The 20,693-nt window shown below is 38.7% G+C and overlaps 1 pseudogene; it reads left to right on the top strand.

Annotated features, from left to right (window-relative positions):
- The window catches only part of LOC132224535 (neurofilament light polypeptide-like), a 124,933-nt pseudogene extending 104,474 nt beyond the window's left edge, over positions 1 to 20,459 (top strand).
- The last annotated feature ends 234 nt before the right edge of the window (positions 20,460 to 20,693 follow it).

The following is a 20,693-nucleotide window of genomic DNA, read 5'->3' as shown; positions in this document are numbered from 1 at the left end:
GACCAGGCAGGCAGGCAGGTGAGCAATTAGGAGCCAGCAGTCCAGGATTGTGAGAGGGATGTCCGACTGCTGGTTTAGGCCTGATCAGACATCCCCTAAGGGGTGCAGATTGGAGAGGGTGCAGGCTGGGCTGAGGGGACCTCCCCATGCACGAATTGTGTGCACCAGGCCTCTAGTCTATAATAAAAAGCATTTCCACAATGAGATGCTAAGACCAGGTTATTTCATCAGAGAATTTTACCAAAGATGAAATTTAAAGAAGAAATAGCCTCAATCATTTACAAACTCTTCCATAGAAAGAAAACAAAAATCTCCAATTCATTTTATGTAACCAGAATACAGTCATACCAAAACAACTGGTAAAGAAATTACAAGTATAGAGAATGACAGGCTAATCTAACTTATAAACTAAACACAAGCATTGTAATAAAAATATAAAAAAATAATCAATTATTAATACATAGAATATCATTATAGTTTTTCCCATATTGAGCTTGGTTTAACATTTAAAAATAAATCAATGTAATGCACCTCATTAACAAAATAAAGGAAATAAATAATGTATAATGATACCATTATAAAAATCTGGTTATTACTTAACAGAAAAGGAGTGAAAAGGAAGAATAAATGTAAGCATGCCATTTACACCACTTTGCCAAAAAGCTGCTTTTAGCATTCTCCAAGTCTATTCCTCAGGAAGGAACTAGACAAATACAGTTTAGATACATACCCAGTAAGGTCTGAATGACATGGGAAAATGCTTGCCAATCAATCACACCTGGAAACAGGTAATTGGCCAGGATGGGCATAGCCATGGCAAGGGTGCAAAGTTTAAATATGGAAACTTCTAGTTGAAGGAGCCACTTCTCTCTTGGCTCCAGGGCACCTGGCTACTATGGCCTTTGCTGCAGGGGGCTGCTCTCCCCCATGTGCACATGGCTGTGGCCATGTAGACCTCCACACATGGACTAATGGACTTTAACTAGCTTGAATACTAAACTTCAACTATCCACAACATGGAACAGAAGCTCTGGACACTGGCCTTGTTTCTGGCTCCACTGAACTCCCAACTGCCGCTCCTCCAGGACTGGCTTAAGGGACAGGAGACTTTGGGACCCAAGAAATGTAACTTTATGCAAACAAACCCTTCTTTTACATTCCATTCTACCATGGGAATCTTGCTCCCCCAAAGTACAGGGGAGTTTCATTCCCCGGCAATAATAATTTCAATTTTTATACAGAAAAAAAAGTTGAGAAATTCAATACCTATTCATGAAGAAATAATGTAGCTAAGTAGGAATAGAAAATTATTCATCTGATGCAGGAGACATAAAAAATAGAGCATATATCATATTTAATGTTGAAGCATTCTTGTTGATGACAATTACAAGTTAAAAGAACCCACTAATACCATGTCTTTTCAATATCTCACTTCAGTTTCTAGATAGTGCAGTAAAGCATGAAAAAAAAAAGCATATAAAGATTTAAAAGGAAGTAATTAAAATGCCTTATATGCAGATGAAAAATATAGTGAAGAAACCCTAAGAATCTATAGATATATTATTTTAATTATATGTTAATATAGCTAAAACACTAAATGTAATATCTTTATCACAGCAAGAACTCCAGTAAAATGAACTTTGTTAAACTAGCATTTAAATCATATAAAATATATCATGTACTTAGGTATATATGTAGCTATGAATGTGCAAGACCTCTATATAGAAAGCTCTAAACTATTATTATGAACAAGTAATGGAGATTTAAATATATCAAGGGTGTATTAGCCAGGATCCTCTAGAGAAAAAAGTGTATATATATATATATATATATATATATATATATATATATATATGAAATTTATTGTAGAAATTGGCTCACTTGGTTATGGCGGCTGAGAATCCCACAATCTGCTGTCTGCAAACTGGAAAACCCGGAAAGCCAGTGGTGCAATTAAGTCTGAATCCAAAAGGCTGATAACAGGGCAGGGTAGCACTGGGGATAGTGCACTGGTATAAATCCTGGAGTCGGAAGGCTGACAACCAGGAGCTCAAACACTCTAGGGCACAAGATGATGAAGTCCCAGCTCAAGAAGATAGATAATTTGTCCTTCCTTTGCCTCTGTTCTATTCAGGTCCTCAACAGATTGGTGAGAGCCAATCTATTTACTGCAAATGCTAATCTCTTCCTGACACACACTTAGACACACACACACCTAGAAATAAAAGAGGATTACCTGTTATCTGGGTGTCTCTTAGGGCAGTCAAGTTGACACATAAAATTAAACCAGTACCCAGTGGCCTATATATAGTTATGGATTAAAACACTGAATCATGTGAAGATATCATTTTTCTACAAATTGATCTATAGATTTTAACATAACTACAATAAAATTTAACTGTTGAATTTGACAAGCTGATTCTAAAATGTATATGGAAATGCAAAGGTACAGGCATAAAAGATCAATGAAACCGAAAGCTGGTTCTTTGGAAAGATAAGATGGATGAACCTTTAGTCAGACTCATTAAAAAACAAAGAGAGAGGACCCAAATAAACAAAATCAGAAATGAAAGAGGTGAAGTAAAAACCAACACCATAGAAATATAATGGATTATCAGAAAATACTATGAACAGCTATATTTCAACAAGCTGGACAACCAGGATGAAACTGACAAATTCCTAGAAAAATACAACCTTCTAAAACTCAATCAGGAAGAATCAGAAAACCTGAATAGGCTGAAAACAACTGATGAAATTGAAGCAGTCATCAAAAAACTCCCAGCAAACAAAATCCTGGTCTGGACAGCTTCACAGGGCAGTTTTACCAAACATTCAAAGAAGCACTAACACCTTTCCTCCTCAAACTATTCCAAAAAATCACAGAGGAAGGAACATTTCCAAGCTCTTTTTACGAGGCCAGCATGACCCTCATTCCAAAACCAGATGAAGATACTACAAAGAAAGATAATTTCAAACAGAAACTATGAAGAGGGTTTCTTGGCAATATATCATGATTCTATTTCATAGTCAAAATCTAAGTCATTATTTTTATTTTTTTTATTTTTGCAAATCAGGTTCAGAAGTAATAAGTAGTTAAATATCTCACAGTGAAAACATAAATCATATGTCTGACCAAAGGAAAGTCAACACATTTAAGAGTATGCAAAATGGTGGCAATCCTGTTTACTTGTAGTGTCCAATAAGAATGCTGTTCATGTCCATTATGATAAATTGCTTATGGTTTGAAAAGTATATAACCAGAAAGTTGCCAGTAACATTGTATTAGTGAAATATCTAGTCAGCTGCATGGAACTGAAACACAAGCAGCAGTAGCTGAAACTAGATAGATGGATGTTTCTTTCCCCTATATGTCACAGTCTGATCTCGTAGCTTAGATCTGCTCTATGAAATGCTGAGTTATGCTTACTTGATGTTTCAGGTTGTCAGGCCCTGAACTACTTCTTTATACTCATTCTGTCTTTCTTTGAATGCAATCCCTCCCTGCTAAGTTGAGAAGATATCAAATGACTCCTCACTTGTGTTCTAGTCAAACAGAAAGGAAAATAAGCAGGCAAAGATACACCTGTTCCCTTCAATGATACAACCTGGAAGTTGCAACTACAACTTATACCCCATTGGTCAGAACTTGGTCACATGACTGAACATAGCTAAAGGAGGCTAGTTTTCTTTGTGGAAGTGGATATTAAGGAGACAACTGTCATTATCTTCCACAGTCTCCCTCTTTGCATTTACTGCATGTACTAGGAAATAAGCATTAACAATACTGATCCATGTTCACCAGAAGCATAAAGTCTAGAAGAAAAAAAATGCAGACTTTTCAACATGTTTTATTTTAGAATGTGATAAATAATTTCTCTAAGGAAGAAGCAAAGAAGAAATACTATAAGCACAAGGAGCATATGATGAAGAAATCAATTCTGGTTAGGGAGCTGTGTAGACTGTATGCAATGGCATTTGAGATATGTGCTAAAAGAACAAAAACTATTACATGGAAATTTAGAAAGAGGGAATTTCAAGGAAAAACGGTAGGAAACAAAACATTGCCTTGGTAGGAAACTATGGGGAGGGGTGGATTTTACTTGGCAAGGGCGTAGGATCATTTCTCCTTTTAGAATATCTATTTGTGCTGAACTCATTTATTCTGTATTCTTATTCAATCATTCATTCATCAAATATTATTGGCTACCTACTATGTGCCAGGCTGTCCTATTTAGCTTTGGGGATTCTCTGCTCTCAGGGCATTTATGATACAGTGCAGCAAACAAACAATCATATATTTATACAAGTAAATTAACACAATTATTATATTGAGTGCTCTCATACAAAATATCAGGAAATAAATTTTAGATTAGGTAGGTGTTCAGAGAAAGTATTTTTGAGAAAATTGTATTTAATGGGAGATTATAAGAATGAGTAATTAGTGGTATGATGTATAGTTTAGTGAAGACTGTCCCAAGCAAAATATCAGATTATATAAAGTTTATGAGATGGGGAACAATATGGCAAGGTAAAAGAATTGAAAGACTTGTATAGCAAAGATTAGACAACTGGGCAGGTGTCAGAGCATGAGTGATTTTCTAAGCCATGTGTTAGATTTTGCACTTTATCCAGAGGTCAATGGGAAATTATTGAAAGGTTCTGAGTAAGAAAATGATATGAATTAATTTATTTCTTAAGAAAATTACTATGATCGCAGGGTTGAGAATGGGATCTATAATGCTTAAGGCACTGTAGGGCTAAAAACAGGGAAAGATGGTTTAAATCAGATCAGGGAGTGACTTTGAAAGATATGTAGAAGAATGTATGGACTTTAGGCCATACGATAACACTGACTACATGAATTAGATTCATCATTCTAGCCTGTTCTCTACAAAGTCAAGGCTTTGCTATCCCATTTTCTTCTTACAAACTCCAGAAAATTTAGATAAGAACTGCTAGCAAAGCATTAACCCAGTGGGCACTCACAAACATTATTCTGATGACAGTACTCATTCTAAGGAGAATCAGTGAGAATCATCGCCCTTCATAACTTTGTAAAGCTGAGAGGATCTTCAGGGTGGACTGAAAGCAAGGCAGCAATAAACACTTTCAGGCAGCAGATCAAGACAAATGGCTGGCTGCTGGCAGATATTAAAAGGCAAATCAGCTTAATTCACAGCTAAGAAAGCAAGAGGCTAAAAGGAAAGAGTGTCAGATAGTTGACTATATTTTTGCATGCTGCAAAATGAAAGAGGGGACAGTACTTAGGCATCAGAGGCTCTGATTAATATGAGTTTCTTATAATTTCATAAGATGAATAACACTGGATTCTATTATTACTGTCTCCATAGCTACGTTTATGTCATTTTTTACTTTGAAATATCCAGCCATTGGCCCAGAGGAGACTTAACATGGAAATTAATATTTTAGCTGTTACTTTCTTATTGAGAATAAGTATATATATTAATATTAGGTTCTAAAGACTTTGTCTCACATGTGATAAGATGAATCCCCTACCTCCCCCCCACACCCTTGAACAAAAGTCAGGGTAAGAGTTCAAGAAAGGGACTTATATGAAGTCCCAACTTCTGGTTCACAATTTATCCCTGCTTGGGGATGCATACCTGATTCCTCAGTAAGTGAAGTGCTTAAACATTCATCTGAATTAGCATCTGCGAGGTCTGTGAAAGCCTCAGATGGCAGTACAGAGGAAAGGGACAGCACCTGATGCCTAATCCCCTAGTGGGCCTACATGAATAAATACGGTTTGTGGGCAAGAAGTTAGAGCTGTCATCATAGAGAAGATGACCCTTAAGATCATAAGGGACTATACAGGTGATTTACCTCCATGCCCAACAGAAAACGGCTTTAGATTTAATTGTTCAGTGGTATAACCAGATGTAGTATAAATACAGAGAGGTCTCTTATGGTCAGCTTTGATTTTTTTCTGTAACAATTCAAAATTGTCCAAGTTGACATCAATAAACCATAAAATTCCAGAGGTGTAATAAGAGCAAAACAATTCAAGGAGCAAGCTACATATAAGCCAAAAAAGTTGGGCTAAGGAGCAAGCACTAAAGCCTGCACTTTCATGGGAAGTTTTCTACAAGCTGTGCCTATAAAGTAATTTGATTTTCTACCAGTCACACAAGAACACTTGTAGTCCTTTTTCGGTGTGCCTTGCATTGTACACAGCTTAAGCAAAAATGTGTGTTTTGCCCTAGCTAATTTGGTTCAGTGGATAGAGCGTCTGCCTGTGGACTGAAGGGTCCTGGGTTCAATTCCGGTCAAGGTCACATGCCGGGGTTGCAGGCTCGATCCCCAGTGGAGGGCGTGCAGGAGGTAGCCGATCAATGATTCTCTCATCATTGATGTTTCTCTCTCTCTCTCTCCCTTCCTCTCTGAAATCAGTAAAAAATATATTAAAAAAATAAATTCTATTTTAAAAATGTGTTGTGTGTGTGTGTGTGTGTGTGTGTGTGTGTGTGTGTTTGTGTGAGTGTGTGTTGTGTGCTTGTCATGTACGTGGAGGCCGAAGGGAAGTGTCACAGGGAACTAGAGAACCTGTTTAGATCTTTTTTAAATGGATGAATGTATTTTATTTTTCTCTTTTACCACTGCAGATTTTTGCCAATACAGGCTGAATTCATCGCTATATGATGGATTTTTTTATAAAGAAAAATAAAGAAACACTCTTTATTTTTAGCAGATGATTAAATTGATCATTTACTTAGAAAACTGTGCCTTTGTGTTAGAGTCATCAAAGCCTTATTAAAATTCACTTATTCTTTTCTACTTAAACCTATTTTTATTTTAATATGAGGGTCTTACAACTGAATATACCAGGTTTTAGTATTGTATATTAGTCAAGCCTTTTTGTTGTGGTGGCTAAATAGAAGGGTTCTTTTATACTTAGTGAATAATTTCAGCTCCCTTACTGAATAGCTCTACTAACTAAATACGCCATGTATTTGTTCCTTTTGATTTTTGATAAAATTGCCCAGGTTTGGTTTCCTAGGAAATAGTTTCTTGTCATGGAGTAATGAATTTGGAGTGATTAGCTGCTTTACTTATTTGTCCGATCATTTTGTCATAGGATTGAAAGGTCTGCTGTGAAAAGTGGTGTGCTGGTATGAAAGCTGTAGTCACCCCTTTGATGGACATCGATATGACATGGCAGCCAGAACACTGAAATAAAGAGCAGGCAGAAATGGGTTCTAAGAACTGACTTGTCCACTTACTGGTTGTGTAAACAGAAGCAAGTCACTTAAACTTCATTGAACATCATTTTTTTTATTTGTAAAATGGAAGTGGTGGGTACCTTCCCGACCTGACTCAGAGAGTTGTTGATGAGTAATGGATATGACAGTGCTATAGGCACAGGAAAAGTCTTCATTAGTATTAACTCACTGACAGTATGTTAGACCCAGAGCATGCATGAATGAGTACTCCCCATTTCTAATCTCATGCAACTGATGGTCTAGTGAACCAGTAAATCATGTAAATATAGGCATTAAAATTGCAGTGGGTATCATCATATACGACAGTAGAAAGCTCAACTTGGAGGACAAAGTGGTAGGGGGTGAGGAAAGTCAGAAAGCATATGGGAGACAGAAACCACTGAATATATATATTTCAGATAGGAAGGGAGAGGGAGGGAGAGAGAGAGAAACATCAATGATGAGAGAGAATCATTGATCGGCTGCCTCCTGAATGCCCCCACTGAGGTCCAAGCCCACAACTGGGGCACGTGCCCTGACCGGGAATCAAACTGTTACCTCCTGGTTCATAGGTGGATACTCGACCATTGGGCAATACCAGCAGTGCTGAGCTAAGTCTTTATAGTTAAGTTCATGTAGGTGTTCCCTAGGTAGATAAGATGGAGTAGAATATTATAAGCAGATAGGATAAAATGAGAAGAAATCAGAAACAGTAAGATATGGGAGGGACAATAACAAACTGTCTGGTGTTGCCGAGGCACAAATGTGAAGCAATGAGGCTCCAGAGGCAGAAAGGATCTGCACCATGACAGCTTTTCAAGCCACAGTAAGGTGTTTGGACTTTATTCTATAGGAAATGGGGAGCATTGTTTTAAGAGTCCCTTCCAAATGTTTAAATAGTATCCTTTACTGCCTTATTGAGAGTGCTAATTTAGTAGAGAATTTATTTAGAATACATTGCAATCAACTGTTTGCTTATTTGTCTTCCTGACTACATACACTGTGAGCTCCTCTTATCCCCAGAAGCTTCAATGTCCAGCATATAGTCAGAGCTTAGCAAAAGTCAGATAATAAATGAGTTAAGTAAAGTCTTTAACTAGGGGAGTGACATGGTATAGATTTTCATGTTAAACACCCTGGCAAAACTGGGCAAGGGTAGTAGATGAGAAAGGAATGAAAATGGCTCCATGATTTTGTATCTTCCTACTAAAATTTGGCTTCTGATAGTCAAATTGTATTGGTTTACCCCTATCATAAAATTACAAACCATAAAGAAAATGACGATTTGTTCACTGAATATGTAAATAGAGTAACCTATATCTTGGAGAGTGGAAGTAATAAGAAATTAAGAAAAGTAATAGCATGCCTATTTAGTAAAGACCTATTTATTTGATCTAACACCCCTGAAGTTCTTTACTAAAGAGATTAGACTTCATGGAGCTTTTGCTACAAATTAATGTTAAAGCAAAGGATCTATGTTTGTTTGGGTTTTTTAGATGTGCTTATTAGAGCTGTGGAAATATGGTTTTTAGAGGTGTTAGAGAATTTCCTTTAGCTTCTTATTTTGAAACTGGGTCTCCTTATAACACTGATTATATTATATCACTTGTATTCATTCAGACTTTCTACATATATAAAAGGCTAAGTGACCGACCGTATGTCCATCTGACTGTCCGACTGGTACATATGCCACTCACTGGCAATTTAAAATAAACGTTGACTCACACATGCACAATACATATAAAACTCTTGCTGGTGCCAATTGCATGCCTATATAAATTTTATAATACTACTAGAGGCTCAATGCATGAAAATTCATGCCAAAGTAGGCCTTCCTTCCCCCGGTTGCCAGCACCAGCTTCCCTCTGGCACCCAGGACCCAGCTTCCTTCCTCTGGCTGTCGGCAAGTACCCGGGACCCGGGCTGCTTCCCCCTCCAGCCACCCACAGGCACCCGGGACCAGGCTGGCTTCCCTTGGGCCCCGGCTTCACCAGGAAGGACATCCGGTCTAATTAGCATATTACCCTTTTATTATTATAGATATTATATATACTATTTTGACATTTAATTTTTTTCAGTGATGTAATTACCACACGAATCTTTCTTCTAATTAATTTCCTTTCAATGTGCACAAATCTGTGCACCAGACCACTAGTTTTAATGATAGATTTTTCATAAAAATATTCACTAGCTATTCAAAAAAATTCACTGACCAAAGCATCTCATTTATAATTTCTCTAGAGTAAGGGGTATGCTAAATGAATTTAATGTCTAAGTTTAGGAAACCATAAATTTTATGGGAAGTAGCCTATTTTTTTTTTCATTAGCATTTCCTCAGCATTGAAGCTGCCTTACAAAACCCTTTACACATCAACTATGAATATCATAACATGATTTTTTTTAATTTAAAGAACAGGAAATAAGAGTGTTTTATATTTACTTCATAACATTCACTCTTTTTTTTCTGGAAAAATGATTACCTCCTTGAGATCACCAGGTTTTAAATCCTATGCTCAGAGAAAAGATTTTAAAAAGGAGACTCAAGTATAATACTTGGCCACTGAGCAAATGGAGATTACTTTTGAAGAGAAAATAGAAACATTTTGACATGACTTTTATTAAATTGGTCTCTTAAGTGGACACTGTAAGTCATATCAGTTTCCAAAGGCTATGTCCTACCTTTACAACTGGTTTAATCTGAGAAAATCTAAATGCATTCCAGAGGCAGAGAGAGAGAGAGAGAGAGAGAGAGAGAGAGAGAGAGAGAGAGAGAGAGAGAGAAGTGTGCTATTAATATAAGGAGCTGATCAACACACTGACAATTCAGTGTAGGAGTGTGGCCAAAGGAAGTTGCTGAAAAGTAAAAAGCACACACAGTCACAATTACGTCACAATCACTGGAATATATATTACAGGATGGCCTGCAGTTCTTAGTCCCCTAAATCATTGAAACAATGTTATAATTCTGCTGACAGCCTAAAAGGCACACTATGTATTCAACTTTATCTCTGTAGTCTAATACCAATTTATATGGTAAAGACAGCTGACAAATCTTTAGCTTAGGGCTGCCTGAATCTGGTACCATAATGTGGAAACTTGGAATCATGGGCTCTGGTTGATACCATGCCTATAACATATTCTCCTGCTGATACTGAAAGCTATGACAATCTGAGAGGCATATTATCTACTGTAAACTTTCCATATTTGAGCCCTGCTCCCTGTTTTCATAGTCATACTATTCTCAACTTGAAACATTTTCTCATGGTTTCAAAAATCTAGGTATTTGTCTTGATCTTAATCCTCATATACAGATTTGATTTGATTCCTTTCTGTTTCCTACAAGATGGCGGAACTTGAATGATTAAACCAAATTCTATACGTATTCATGGGGAAATCAGCTGAATCAAAGCATTCTCTGGAAGTTTATCTGGAAATATTTGCATATTATGGAATTTTGCAATTCTAAACCATTTTAAAAATTCAGAGAAGAGTCTGGTTTTACTTTAGTTGGGTTGCTACATGTGAACAGGGGTGCAGTGGAACAGTGTGTTTTAAATGGAAACAGCAGCATGGCACAATGGTTAAAAAGCAAGGTTGTTAGAATCAGATTAAGAATATTTCAATACTAGATCTGCCATTAATTATCTCTGTGGCCTTTGGAAAGAATATTGACCTCTCTGAGCCTTAATGTACTTATTTGTGAGTATGGAAAACAATTATCTCCCACACAGAGGTTGTAAGGATTAATGATAGTATGTATGATGACTTGACACCCTGGCTAACACAAAGTAGGTGCTTGATGTAAAATAGCTATTATTGATGATTGTTCTCATGCAAACACTATATTAACTTATATATTGATAAACATGATTCACCTACCATTTCTAAGGATGGAAAATGATTTTTTCATCTACATATAATATGCCTTTTATTAAGCTGTCATTGTTTATAGCAATTTATGTAATACTAGAGGCCCGATGCACAAAATTAGTGCAAGGAGCTCTGGCCCCCACTGCAGCAGAGGCCGCCTCTGCCTCGGTCCCCACCCACCATGTAAGCTGCCTCTGTCTCGGCCCTCACAACCCCAGCTTTGTCCAGAAGGTCGTCCAGAAGGATGTCCAGAAGGATGTCTGGTTTAATTAGCATTACACTTTTATTATATAGGGTTACCTGAAAATATTTACCCAGTATTGAAGCATCCATCTTATATAAAAACTGCTGTTTGAAATTTTAACCCTGCTATTTTGGCTTCTGTAAACACTTGTTTGCTTAAATAATAATGAAAATAAGACTACTCCCATTCCAGAGAGGCCGTAAACTATGCCCCAGACAGAGTTGTCAGTGCTGACACCAGGCCAGGCCTTGAGATATGATCTCATGGCCCCTTCTCAGCACGCAGGCCTTCTTTCTCAGAAGGCCTGGAAGTCTCATTCCAAATTTGGGAAACAAAGGACTGGAAAAAGTATAAATAGAAAAAGTTTTCTCCATGTTGGGGGGCCCAGAATTTGAAAGACACATTTTTCTCTGGGCCTGCGCAGAATTTAATAATAAAATGTAACTCCTTTTCTCTAAGTGTGGCTTGGTTTTTCTCTGGTCTTCTGTAACATTAACATTCTACAGGTTATTCAATATCCATAATTGGCTTTTAGAGGCAGACGGAGAGAATATAGAGCTCTTTGTTATGGTTTTTTACAAAGAGTAGAAATCAGTGTCAAAAAGCAATGTGACATTGACTTCTCTGACACTTTAAATTTAGTACCATGTATTTTTCTGTTTCATTTTTTCTTTTTCAATATATTTTTTATTGATTTCAGCCAGGAAGGGAGCAGGAGAGAGAGATAGAAACATCAATGATAAGAGAGAATCATTGATTGATTGCCGCCTGCATGTCCCCTACCAGGAACTGAGTCTGCAACCCAGGCATGTGCCCTGACCAGGAATTGAACTATGACCTCCTGGTTCATAGTTCAATGCTCTACCACTGAACCACACGGGCTGGGCCCTTTTACTCTTTTTAGAAGCTGAATTGAAGCAATATGCTTTTACTTAAAATTAATTCAATTTTGTCTTTTTCTATCAAAATGTTTAAAATTCTTGCTGTTTCTGATATTTCAGGGCAAGTCATTAAGAGGTTGGACAGCCCAGATGCCTTTCCCATTGCAATTTCAGATTTGATGCCATCATATTTAAATGGTTTCTAGTGCCCTATGACAATCTAATTAGCTAGGGGACTGTTAGTGCTGACAATCAAGCAGCCTACCAAGAAGTAAATTATGCTCTCAACTCTAGCAACTGTCAGGGTTTGAGACCATCAGATAAATTAAATATCACCATATAATTATTCATTTCCTCCATTTAAGCAAATATATATATATATATATATATATATATATATGTAATTATTTTACTAAATAAAATTAAAATAAACTGAATAGTTGAATTGAGGATCAGTTTGTTTCTCTAGAAAGGACAAAAGGATAAAAATTACAAAAAAATGTGTTATTAGTAATAAATGATAAGTAGATATTGATTGTAGAGTCTTCATTATTATTCTCTTAAAGTATTTAAAATTTCATTATTCTTTATATTTAGCATTTGGCTGTCATTGTTTTATTATGATGAATCTGACTTCTAAATATTTGTTACATCTTTATGATATTCACCGAAGCTTCAAAACTCCATGAATGATTTATAAGTCTAGGCATAGGGTTTTTTCTCTTCGTTCTATACAGTAGGAGTGAGGCATGAGGATGCATCATCTCACTGACTCTATTCACAGTGAGAAAAATTCCCAAAAGGATGATGTGCTCTTCTTTGTTACAATCTCCATATGATAATGCCTAACACAGTCTATCTCTTTTACTGCTACTTCTGTCAATCTCCCCCAAATAATTTCCTCTGCAATATGATGCAACTCTTCCTCATACAACCAAAAGCACACTCATCCCTTTTCTAAGAGAAGATCCAAATTCTCCTGAATTATTTATTATAGTTTCATGACAGGACCTCCAGAGGCTTTCCTTTTCATCCCTAGTACTTTGTGAGCCCTCCTCAATGTTCTTCACCTGATGTACTAACATGTAAAAGTACCACCAGCCAGTAAACCCATCTCAACAGCGGGAGGAATTGACATAAAAGAGGAATATAAACAAAAGAGAAGAACTCTAGACTATGAATAATCTGGTCTATCTATATTTTGTTGAAATAATAAAATGGAACTATGTTTCCCATAATCACATTCCCTGCATAGATCCCAGTTATATTGGGCTATGAAAGATATCTTGCATGTGATTTGTAAGGCAGAAATACAATGTAAGCCATATTCTTATTATGCTCAGAATGTTGTAGCAGAACAAAAGATACTGTTGCAGTTCATGCATGAAGCTTGTCCACTAGCTTGCCTGTTTATATGCAGTGGCAACCCCAAGTCTTTCAGCATTGCTGGATCTATTCTTTCAGTTTATCTAACTCCTGATGCAGGTATTTGAAATTACTCCATGTTTCAGGGTACCAGCTTCTCTTGCAGGACACTCCAATCCTGAAAATTGGAGGCCTGGTGGCAGTAAGCAACCAACATGAGTTCTAGTGTATTTTTGTGAGTCCCAGCTCATCCTTGAAGGTTACAGTTTTTTCTAGCTACCCCCCTCTTCACTTCCCATATGTTCTCCCTGACTATCCACCTATTGACTTCAAGCTCCAGAACATGACTCAAAAGAACAGGTCATCCACCACAGATTGTGTAACCTAATAAATCTGTTATTACATACACATACACACTATTCATATATACATATACATATGCACATATATGTGCACATATATACATATAGGGTGGGCAAAAGTAGGTTTAAAGTTGCTCACATTGAAAAAGAATATAACTAATAAATAATACTACAATATTATTTCCTCAAAACTGTAAACCTACTTTTGCCCCACCCTACATATGTAGTCATATATATATATATGTGTGTATTCAAAATGCACTATAATAATACATTGTATAAAGAAGAAATCAGGATTCATAAAGGAGCATTTTTATTCAGACAATATGATTCCTTACACAAGAAAACCCAAGATAAATGAAATGTACACAGATACAGTTACAAAAATTATAGAATAATTTATAATAGCAAAAAATGATATAGAAACAACATATGATACTCAAAAGGAAGTGGATAACTATAGTCATTATGAATTCACTCACTGGACTACTATACATAAGTGGAAATTAAACATGGATAATTTTCCTAATCTTGAGTAAAAATATAAAACAAGAGAGTTGTAGAGGGATCTAAACAAGATGTTCCCATTTATGCAAAATTTAAAAATATGAAAATCAATGTTTATATATATGATATGTGCATGTGTAATAAACTTATAAAGCATGGATGGAAAGATAAACAAATACATTTCTGGTAGTAGGTAGTATTTATATCTGGGAGGGCGGTGTAGGAAATAAGGATAATGAGATCGCCAAAGGTTACCCAGGGACCTTAAATGGTATTGATAATATTTTATTCCTTAATCTGAGTAGTGGGTAAACAGGTTTTTATTAAATTTTTATGTACACCATTTTTATGTTTGAAATAGTTTGTAAGAGAGTCTTCCATACAACTGGGACAATTTTGGTGAGATTCACATGGGCTGCAAATAGTCTCAGACTCTGCCGGGAGCCGGTCCATCCTTGCTGTTTCAAGGGACCTGGCATATATGGCATACGGTTCTTAATATGTTTGCTCACCTTCTTGGCGCTGTGTTTTAACCAAAGTCACCTCTCCGAGAAAGGTTGAATCCCCAGGTAGGGATTTTCCCCTGAAGTTAGGGAGGGAATAAAACCCCTCAACTAAGTGCCAGGCGGGTAATTAATCCCTTTAACTACGAACAATCATGCTTAAACTACATAATCTTTTCTCCCTGGAATGGAGATAAGAAACGCCCTAACCTTTGTAATAGAGATTGATAGGATTGAATCAACTGGTATAAATACAGTTGTAACAAGACAGAAACACTCAGAACTTAGAACAGAATCAAGAAGACAGAACCTACACGGAGCCTAGAGACAGAAGAACTTTGCTGGAGAGAGCATGCCGGAGGATCCTGGAGAAGGACTGGCCTCAGAGCCTAGAGACAGAGCCTAGCGGGAGAACATGGCAAGGGATCCTGGACTGAACCTGACTATAGAGATTGGCAGGAGAACCTGACTGGAACCTGGACACTGAACCTGACTGGAGAGCCTGGACAGAACCTGGCTGGAGAACCTAGCGAGGAACATGGCTACAGAACCTCGCTGGAGATCCGAAGCAGAACCTCTCTGGAGATCCAGACCAGAACTTGGCTGGAGATCCCGGCTAGAGATCCTGGCAAAGCTGCTGATCAACTGAACGCTATCTCCGTGCCCTTCCTTCTTCGCCGACTCCGTCCACACCTTTGGGGACCCCTGGACCCGCTGGGGCTGGACCCCGGCAAGACTCTAGGCATCTTCCGAGATGATCTTATGCACATTTCTTCCCGAAATCTCTTTGTCAGGTGTCTTCAAATCTTGTTTGTCCCAAGTCCCTGATCATTTGACCAGAGAAGACATTAGCCACAGTCTGTGATTTGGTGTCAATTAATACAGTGGGCTATGTCTCCTTCATTTCTCATTCTATATCATGATTTCAGGACCCAGTTATAAATATGTTTTGGATTCAGAGCTTATATAATACTCTGTAAAACAGCACGTCAAACTCCAAAAGTCATCTCCCTGCTGTTTCTTTAATCAGGTATTGAAATGTTGAGTTTATCATTTAATATGAACAGCTGCTTCTGTGCTATAGGCCAGTAAATTCCATAGGCAATAGTCCGTGTTTCACTTTTAAGGAAGAAATTTAGCCATGGTTTAGGAGAGCATCATTGGACATTAATCTGTAAATTTACAGGCAGACAAGATTACTATCTGCAAATCCAGAATAAAGTTCATTCCAATGTAAGTATTGACAGGAGGAATCTATAATTATTATTGATTCACGTAGCTGGCTATTATGCAGTACCAAGAAAGATACACAGTATTGGCTTCTGTTGTTTGGCAGTTTGGGCCCTCAGGAGTTGTAGTAAACAGATCATGTTGGCTGGGAGAAGTCCAAGTGATTCAGCCCATGAATTACCTTCATTGTAGGCATTATATAATGCTCTCTTTATTCATGAGCTCACTGTACAAGCAGAAAATGGTTATGGGTGTTCTTAACGTCTTCAGAATGGACCATTTGGTCCATCTGATTATTGAGATTCCTCTGCATTGAATACCCTTGGGTGTGTCTTTACATGGGACAGTGATTTCATCTTCAATCTGTGTGCCCATTCTGAGAGGTCCAATTCATATACCTCTTCTACAATGCTCATGAATCCATATTTTCAGTTTTTTTATTTTTCTTAGGGAAACTATACATCTGGATGCACTGCTTGAGGTTATGCCCACTTTATCTGTGTCTTTCAGGGCTGCTCCTGAGTGGGGGTGTAACACCACCACAGTCCACTATTTGCAGGTGTCAGCATATAGACATTCCTCCATATGCAACCTTCCATTGGAAACTACCTAGGAGGCCACAGTGAGGGAGCTATAACCATATGGAATGAGTAATCACATTGAGAATATAAGTTATCTGTGACTACAACTTATTTCTGCCTTCCAGGTCTGCTCAAGACTGGTCCTATAAATCACACTTCCACCTGATGGTAGGTTGTTTATTGCTGGGCTTGATTTTACCACTTGGAGTTTAGATAGTACATAGTTTGTCAAGAGAAAATTGGATTATATAGTCACATAATGTCCTATGGTTGGACTTTCAATCTCCACAAAGACCATATGGAATGACTTTAAAAAGTCATTTGATGAAGGAGCCATGACTATGCTGAAAACTCAACTCTAATTCTATTGTGACTTGCCTTAATTTCCATTCAGCATCCACATCTGCCACAGATACTTCTGGATCTACTGTATCCAAGGGATCAGTCCTCTATTGTTTAGTCAAGCAAATGGTGTTTTCTTAAATTGGTTAATTGAGAATATTTTTTAAAAAGTCCTTTTCATGTTTTGGGCACAGAGCCGAGGCTGTATTTAAAAACGTGTTCGTATGTGTGTATGTATGCCTGTGGTGAAAAGGGAGCATCATCATGCAGTTGGCAATATTTGTATGATGCCAAAAACAATGTTTGCTAAAGCTACTCAGTGCAAACAAAAGTTAAACATAGCCTCCTTGTGGAGAACATGTGAATAGCTGATGCTAGCTTTTATTGAATATGAGGCAGGGAGAGAGCTAGGGAGGAAGAGCAGGTGAGGGAAGCAGACAGTAAACTTTAGTTTTCTTATATATTGACAAATTTACCCCAACATCTGCCCTGGTCCTATTTGTTTTTACAGACTGTAAGAGAAAAAGCTGAATTGCATCCTCCTTGTCAGACTTCTAATGGAGAATGTACACAATCAGCCCTGCATTAAGAAAGAAAATAGAGACAGAAAGTTGCTTCATGAACTGAAGCAGAGAAAAAGTTAAATTACAACTGCAATGAAGCCAGGTGATTAACAGAAATTAACACATTTTAGTAACAAACAAAAGAAATTAAGAAGTGGGAAACTGGTTGGGATGTGTTCCTACCGTGGTATATTTAAGTGTTGCCAGGCTGTTCCTTACTGTGGATGCAACATTTTCAGTACATCAATTTATAAATGAATTCCCCCAACACCAAACTGAATAGCTTATTAACTTTTATTTCTTTTTTTACTTGAATGCAAGGCCTTGTGTCATCTTCCTGTGAAAGTAGACAGCAAAAACAATGCTGATTTCTAAAATCCAACTGTTGGAAGGATTGGCAATGGGCTAGAGACTTCACACTAGTTTCATGGCTGAGTCACAAAACATGTAGCTGTATAAAAATGCAGCCAGCTGCCATCCCAAAAGAAACTCACTTACAAAAGTAGGGTCACCAGTTTGTTTTGTTTTCCTTGGTGGAAAGGTGATGATGCTAATTGTGCTTTGTCTTGTATTATCTGGCTTTTTACAATGACAAAAGATGAACAAAAGAAGAGGAGGAAAGGCCTGATGTTGATAATGATTGGTTCCATTAATGCTCAGGGAAACCTCTGCCTTTCAGGGTCATCAATGTATGTATCTCATCTAACAAAAGGGTAATATGCAAATTAACCATCACTCCGACACAAAGATGGAGGCACCCATAGCCACAAGATGCGGGCACCCAGTTCCCTCAGGCCAAACTGAGTCCCCAGTCCTTTAAGCCTGATCTGATTACTATTGCAAGTGGACCGAGAAGGTTTTCAGCAAGTGTGAGAAGCAAGCCTTGGCGGGTTTGAGGGAGAGCCAGCAGGCTCAGCACTGCTGCCGCCAGGGGAGTCCCTTGGAGTTCGGTTCTGAAACTGCAGGGACCTGCTCCAGCACAGGCTGGGGAGGAAGTGCCACTGCCGCCCGCTCAGTGCCAGGTCCCTGGTTAAGGAAGCAGGTCCAGGTCGCAGCCACGGGGCCTGGCGGAGCTGTCTCACACAGGACCATCGTGGCTGAGCTCTGATGGGGGCAGCAAGAGCCTCCGGGATCACTGTCTGCCCTAGGGCCATCTGCGGACACCGGTGGAGCCTGTGCAGGTTGAACATTTTAATGAAAATGAGACTCCTGCACCCCACCCCACCGTGACCCAGTCCCCGGTGAGGAGAGGGCAGCAGGATTGGGGGTGCAGCCTCGGACCCCATTAGGAGACACTGGGACTCAGGAGGGGCTGGGAACAGCCTGCAGGTATGCTACGAGGAAGAGGTGCTGAACTGCCAGGACTTTGAGGGCCAGCTGCTGGAGGTGCGCAAAGGTGCAGAGGGGGTGGCTCTCGCTGGTGCTGAGCTCGAAAGGCGCATTGACAGCCTGATGGACAAAATCGCCTTTCTGAAGAAGGTTCAGGAAGAGGAGATCACTGAGGTGCAGGTGCAGATCCAGAGGCTCAGATCTCCATGGAGATGGATGTGTTCGCCAAGCCCGACCTCTCTGCAGTGCTCAAGGACATCCGCACCCAGTATGAGAAGCTGGCTGCCAAGAAAATGTAGAATGCCCAAGAATGGTTCAAGAGCCCTTCACCATGCTGACTTAGAGCACTGCCAAGAACACCAAAGTGGTGCACACAGCCAAGGATGAGGTGTCCGAGAGCCGCTGCCTGCACAAGTCTGAGACCCTGGAGATGGAAGCATGACAGGGCATGAACGAAGTGCTGGAAAAGCAGCTGCAAGAGCTGGAGGATAAGCACAATGCCAACATTAGTGCTATGCAGGACACAATCAAAAAATTAGAAAATGAGTTGGGAACTACAAAGAATGAAACGGCACAATATTTAAAACAACACCAGGACCTCCTCAATGTGAAGATGGCTTTGGACATTGACATTGCAGCTTACAGGAAACTCTTAGAAGGTGAGGAGACCTGCTTCAGTTTCACCAGCATGGGCAGCATAGCCAGCGGCTACTCCTAGAGTTCCCAGGTCTTTGGTCGATCTGCCTACAATGGTTTATAGACCAGCTCCTTCTTGATGTCCACTCACTCCTTCCCTTGTTAATACACCAGCCACGTCCAGGAGGAGCAGATCGAGGTGGAGGAGACCACTGAGGCTGCAAAAGCCGAGGAAGCTAAGGATGAACCCCCCTCTGAAGGAGAAGCTGAAGAGGAAGAGAAGGAGAGGAAGAGGAAGAAGGTGCCAAGGAAGAATTTGAGGACGCAAAGGAGGAAGAAGGAGGTCAAGGTGAAGGAGAAGATGCCCAAGAAGCTGAGGACGAGAAGAAAGATGAAGGTGCTGGGGAGGAGCAAGCAACCAAGAAGAAAGATTGAGCCCCCATTTTCTTAACTATTTCAGGAATAAGCCCCCAAAACCTGGTCAACCCCATCTCCAACCAAGCAGTTGAGTTCCCGGTACTATATGAATTAAGAAGTCAATATATGTAACATTCTGAGGTGACTCAGGTTGGACATTAAATGTTGTGCTATGACTTTTCTCCTTATGCAGAGTATCTGCTTGCAGAGTGGCTTCCTGGCTTGCTGCCAGACTGTGCATAGTCCACGCTTATGAGTTCAGGATCTGTGGCAATGTGAATAATTCAGACGTTTACAATAAAAAACACATCAATACATGAATTCACTAATGTTAATCTTAAACTTCATGAAAAAAAATAGTCCTTTGAGTCTTTGGTGGTTAGAAATTAAAGACCTCAAATCATGTGTAATAAACAGTAAATAAAATTACACTGAATGACAAAAACAAACACAAAAAACATCAGGGGTCAGGAAAGATTCAAAGAACTGGGGAATCATTTCCAAATCTGGAAGGGAAGTCACAGGGTGTATATTATTGCTACGAATACAGTATTTCCTATTCCTTACATATGTACAATGTAATGTATTAGATGTCTTCCTATAGCATGAAGTACGTATTCTCATAGAGTAATACTGGTAGATA

Source organism: Myotis daubentonii, chromosome X (genome assembly GCF_963259705.1).
Source record: "Myotis daubentonii chromosome X, mMyoDau2.1, whole genome shotgun sequence".
Lineage (NCBI taxonomy): Eukaryota > Metazoa > Chordata > Mammalia > Chiroptera > Vespertilionidae > Myotis > Myotis daubentonii.
This window is presented reverse-complemented; position numbering and strand designations above follow the sequence as displayed.